Source organism: Chiroxiphia lanceolata, chromosome 7 (assembly GCF_009829145.1).
Source record: "Chiroxiphia lanceolata isolate bChiLan1 chromosome 7, bChiLan1.pri, whole genome shotgun sequence".
In the NCBI taxonomy this organism is placed as follows: Eukaryota; Metazoa; Chordata; class Aves; order Passeriformes; family Pipridae; genus Chiroxiphia; species Chiroxiphia lanceolata.
The window spans coordinates 26,332,601-26,338,894 of record NC_045643.1 but is presented as its reverse complement, the minus strand read 5'-3'; positions in this window follow the sequence as shown (position 1 = coordinate 26,338,894).

The following is a 6,294-nucleotide window of genomic DNA, read 5'->3' as shown; positions in this document are numbered from 1 at the left end:
GACAGCACCCCTGATCAGTTAAGTTAGTTCAGCCTTGAGTTAAGCAAAATCTGGCCTGTGCAGGGATTTTCTGGGGATTTCATCAGCAAATCTTTCTTGCAGTCTGTGGTTTTCACAAGTTTTCCACTCTTATGTTTATACCTGGGGGAATTTCTCCCAGAAGGCCTGGTTTCTTTTTCCTAAAGTATTCTGTGGCTTTTTCTAGCAGTGCTATAAACTGTAGGAGCATTTGTCTTTCCTCAATAGAAAGATAACACAGAATGCTGAATGTATGGACCTTTAACTCTTTATGCTCCTGATTCCTTGGATGTTTCTCTATGAGTGTGCTGGTACTAGTTATGATGGATCATTAGGATGAGAGCCTGGACTACCTGTGCTACCAGAACACATCCTATTAGAGACATTAGATTACTCAGTTTTAACTCTGCTGATCTTACTGCCTGATACTGGATCATAAAAGACCCTGGAGTCATGGTGACAGTTGGGATAAGAATAAAGAATGTGACCATATGGTGCTTTACTATGTTATAGGATGCAATTGTGAAACTTGGCATGGCTCACTTTGTGAACCAAGAACGCTGGAGACAGATATATCATTGGGAGATAATAAATTTTGCATATCCAACACAAGACTGAAGCTCACATCCCTATTAGAAGTGTTTTGATCTTATCTACAAATTTATCTCCATGCTATGCCCCAGAGCTGTCAGTTTTCCATGGCATATCTGCAGAACAGCTAAGATTTAGATTTCAGGCCATCACGAAGTAGAATTTTGCCCCTGCTGAGCTGAGTGACAGGTAACTTATTTGGTTCTTTATACACAGATTGTGCCTGTGACCTCCCATAGCATGGACAGCTGCCTATCTTTTAAAATTACCAGCCTCTCCAATCTATTTTGTGTGCCTCTCTGTAAAATAGGATCAGATGAGAGGGAAATGCAATGTATTATTCTGAAGAGACCATTTTCAGCATTTAGCTTGTAAGAAGAGCCAGTTATATTTCTTGCTTAACAAATCATTCAGACTGATAGAGGTGAACTAACCTCTATAGGCTAAAAAAAAAAAAAAAAAAAGAAAAGTACTTAAAATTCAGGATTTTGAAGCAGCCCCTTCATAATGACAGACGAACCAGGATTCTGAACCTGAATCAATGAACTGACTTGTTCACCATATTAGTCACATGCAACAGAAAGGCATCAAAATGACTTCCTGATAAATCATTCATTCCTTATAAATGCATTTGCATTGCTTTATGCTGATACATAAATGTATGAGCACTTAATTTAGTCTGATGTCACTCTCCAGCCTTAGCTCTGGCCTTCCATGCTCCTACATCTACTGTGAGACAGGGCAAATGCCATCGACCAGGGAAGAATGAGTGGCACAGCATATTTCTACAGCAGGTATAATTACCATTTTGTGTGCCAATTAATATTAGATTAAAAAAAAGACATCTTCCAAAGAAACCTATTTATTATTTAAAAGCCCACGGGGTATCTTCTGACATGGATTGGTACTACAGCAAACCAGAGTCATGAAAGCAGCTGAAAGCAGACAAACTGTTAAGCAGCATTTAATCCTTTATGCATGTTTTATACATAAACAAATTGGAATGTGTAGATCAATGTCCTCCAGCTGTTTTGCAAACCCCGTTCTGCCTTCATTAAAGATTTAGGGAGGAAGTTTCCAAACATAGATATGATGTCGGGAAAAACAGGATAGGATCTTTTTTTCTTTTTTTCCCCCAAGCGGTTTTCTTAAAACCACCACTGCCTCTCACTCCTTTGCCACTGCAGCCTGCACATTGAATCCTCTATGCAGTCATGTCTTTTAGTGCTGAGTCATGTTAATTAGGCAAAAGATATTACTCCCTGATAAAGTGTCCTAAGGGAGAGCCAATTTGGCCACATGAAGTTCACATGGGAGTCATAAAACACCAGGCTCAAATCAATTCCATGTAAACTCAGCCTATTTTCAATGACGTAGTGCTCCATGGCTCCTTGAACATTTATTCTAACAGCCACAGTGAGAATTCATTGATTTAATCAGAAGGAAAGTTTTTCAATTTACTCCTCCTTGTCATTAAAGGTCTTGACTAAAAGGGAAAAATTTAGTCTCAAGACTGAGGTGGAGCAGAGCAGGATGAAATGAGGATGTTGGTGGCTTGCTCAGCATTTGAGAGATTGGCATTGCAGAGATACTACCTTTGCAGTTACATCTCTATTCTTTCCCATAGATCTTTCCTCTGCTGAAGACTGCACTCCTTTCCCACATTGGTGTTATGTTTGGGTTTCAGAACAGGAGCTCTCATGGTCAGGTCTCTATTACAGCTATCAGAAATGTTTTAGTAATAAATAGCTCTTCTGCATCTTTGGCTGTACTGCTGTTGGCTTTACTAGTCACACACTGATTGTAAATCCCCAAAGTTGAACCCTCACCCACCTAATTGCACAAACACAGAAGGACAAATGTGGTGACTTGTGGAGACCTTCTGGCAGGGCATACAGCCTTGTCCTGCATCCTTTCTCCATTAGCACATACCTCTGCCTTCACCACATCCCATTAACAGTAGCTTGAGTTCTCTGGTTTTATCTCCTAGTTTTGTGCATTCTCAAGACACTAAGCACCACTCTGAAACCACTGTTAGGAAATACAGAGATATGAGCTCTGTCCAATGTCATCCTTCTGTCACAGAGAGCAGTATCTCTGCCTCACTTCAAACCTGGCATGAATTTCAGAATCGGATTCTTTACCTGACTACTGCCTGCAGTATTAATTACATGGGCTGCCACAATGCCAGATGGGGTTTTTTTCATGCTTTGGTATTACTTGGCTCCCAAAAAACAGGCAGAACAGAAAAATACCAGTTTCACAACACAAGATGAGCTGGGATTTCCATTCTGTGTGCTTTGAATTCAGATTCCTGGGACCTGATTATTTAGAGGTGTTTGCAGCAACACTAAAGTCAGCGTGTCTTACAGATGCTCTAAAGCTGTAAAAATCACACACACACACAAGCACCTAGAGATCTGCCAGCTCAAAGCAGCTGCTGTTAGATGCAGTTCTCACTTACCCTTTACTCCTACACTAACGTTATTACTATTAAGAATTAATATACAGGTGCTGTATCACAGACCTATGGGGGACTCAGTTTTGTAGTGGGAGGGTCCTCTGCACAGAAGGCTTGCAGAGCACTGAGAGGTGCACAGCATCATATAAAAGTAATAGATTATTAGAGCATGCAGCCTGTATTATGAGTTCCCAGTGCATAAACACTCCAGCCTTCCTAGCTGGAGAAATTAAAATGTAAACACAAGATGCTGCTTTACTACATTCACATCTGGTGTTGTAGATGGTTTTCCTGTGAATATTTTCAAAACATTCAGATTGTTTAGAACAAAATTGCGAATACCACATCTGCTCCCTGAGGTCTCTAAGAGTCTCGCACCCGAATGAAGGCAAAAAAAAAGGATATTTGCCAGTACTTGATAAATATCAAAAAATACAGGAAAATATAGTCATATGTACTTTGGCTGATTTACACTAGGAAGAGAGTTACTTTCTGACGAGACAGGTTGCATATCTGAAATCTCCAAAGTATAAGATTTCGTGATCTTTGTTGTATTCCACCTATGTTTGAATAATAACTGTTGTATCTCAATTCTCTAACTCCATCTGAGGTGTAGGAGTAAGAATAAATATTATCTGAAATTCTAGGTATGTTGTCTTTCACTACAAGTTGCTTCAGAACATCTCTATGCAGCAGAGGAAAGGTACGTTTCTTTATGTATATTTATATATATATATAGATAGATTGATAGATAGATAGATAGATAGACAGACAGACAGACAGACAGACAGATAGATAGATAGATAGATAGATAGATAGATAGATAGATAGAAGTAATCATCACTAAGGTTCTTTCCCCAGTCAGAGGTTCCTACTGGCTAAGACAGTGTTAATAAATGAGGAATTTACTAGCACAGAAGAGATTTGTCATCTGTCTTGCATCGTTTTCTGCTGACATGAAGTCAACAAGTTGATCTGTCTTCTAAATCATCTGAAAGGTTAGAATTCCTTCTTTCCTTGTCTTCATCTTGCTTCCAGGCTTCAAGGACTCTACCCTATACCCAGGTAATTTACAGATACCTCTTCCCATTCTTTTCTCAGGTCTCCTTGCAATACCCTAAAGATTCAAGACTGCAAATGTAATTTCTCACAGATCTCCTAGCATAATTAAAAACAAACAAACAAAACAAACAAACAACCAAACCAAACAAACAAAACAAGCAAACAACCAAACCAACCAAACAAAAAACAACAACAACAAAAAAACCCAGCTGCCTGTAATTTATCTCCCTACTGTGTGAAATCATTACCCATATTTATCAGTGATATATCTAGATAGTTCTGCTTGCTGGCAGGACTATTAATAGAAGTTGGGATTAGAGTTATAGAATCATATAGTGCTTTGGGTTGGAAGGAACCCTATAGATAATCTCGTCCCAACTCCCCCTGCCATGGGCAGGGATACCTTCCACTCGACCAGGCTGCTCAAAACCCCATTCAACCTGGCTTTGAACACTTCCAGGGATGGGGCATCCACAACTTCTCTGGGCAACCTGTTCCAGTGCCTCACCACCCTCATAGTGAAGACTTTCTTCCTAATATCTAGTCTAAATCTGTCCTCTTTCAGCTTAAAGCCATTTTCGCTTGCCCTGTCACTACATACACTTGTAAAACACCTCTCTCCAGCCTGAAGAGCCTTCTTTTCTCCAGACTGAACAACCTCAATGCTCTCAACATTTCTTCAAAAGAGAGGTTCTCCAGACCTTTGATCATCTTCGTGGCCTTCCTCTGGACTTGCTCCAACAGATCCATATCCTTCTAATGTTGGGGGTTATGGCTTAGTTGAACCTTAGTGAGAACAGTGATAACAGAAAAGCTTGATGTCTACACAGAACAGTCTGCAACTGCAAAGATACTTCTAAATCCTCATATATGGGCTTGAATTCTCAACATCTCTCAGTGCCAACCACTGTTAAAATGGTTGACAGCATACCAGCTGCAACTGAACCCAACAGAGCAGCATAAAAATCAAAACAACTGTGCTCATGAGGAGTCCTAAATACCAGAGTGCCTTGTATTGTTGTGGTGTCACTAGAGGACCCCCATCCACCAAAGTGATCCTCAGGTATGATGAATTTAGAGACTTTGCTCACAGCTGTGAGTTGATGGGAATTTGGACCTGAATGTCAGTTCAAGACCACTTTGGATACAGCAGACTAATTTTAGTACAAAGAGTCAGGACTTTAGTCCGTTTTCACAGCTGGCAGGTAAATAGGGCCTTTCTCCAACAGGAATGGCTCAATGCCTGCCCCTGTAGTGTCTTCTTGACTTGATTTTTAGTAGAACTCACTTTCTGGACATCAAATACACTTGAACGAAAAGATAAAGCAAGAGAGGCCAGGACTGAGAGGCTTCATTCTTAGTAACCAGCTAACTCTCACTCCACCTGTGCATTTGAAGTTTTCTGTGACTGATAACTTTTGTTATTAAATGAATTCCCAGTGTCATGATAAATATTTTGACAAAAATGTTTTTGATTCTTTGTGGAACTGGATGCATTTTATTGCATGCCAGAAGTAGTGTACAGATAGTGCAGTTCCCTCTTTGACAGGCACTGGTTTGATTGCACAGGCTGCAAGCTGTCACTTTGGCTTTCCAAAGAAACAGAAAAATGCAGAAAATGAGTACAAGATATGTTTTCATGTGTTTGTTACCTAAGGTAAGTAAATGCAAAATGGCCACTAAATGTATACATATATATATATATATATATATATTCAGCTGACTTTAAAGCATAACAACAATCAATTCCTCAAAATATTCCTGAATCTTTACCAAAAATCAAATTAGCAAGCAAAGAAAAACTATTTCTGTACAACTGCTGCAGTACTCTACATTTCTCTCGGTAAGATGACGATTTTTCTAGTGGTATTAGAGTGTCTCTTGTGGCAATTTCAGGTAATTATGATTTAGTATGAACAAACCTGGAAAATACATGGAGAAATGACCAGGAAGCTTATAAAATCATGAGAGCAAATGTCATAGGAGCCTGGACAGGCAGACTGTCTCTATGTCTTTGTCTTGCCTTCTATTTTATTCATAGAAATCGAATATAATGGTGAGAGGTCTCCAGATAATTTACAAGCCCCTCATCTGAGGGGGCAATCTACATGAATCTAGAAGTGGATGGATACACCCATATTGCATTTCAGCCACTACATCAG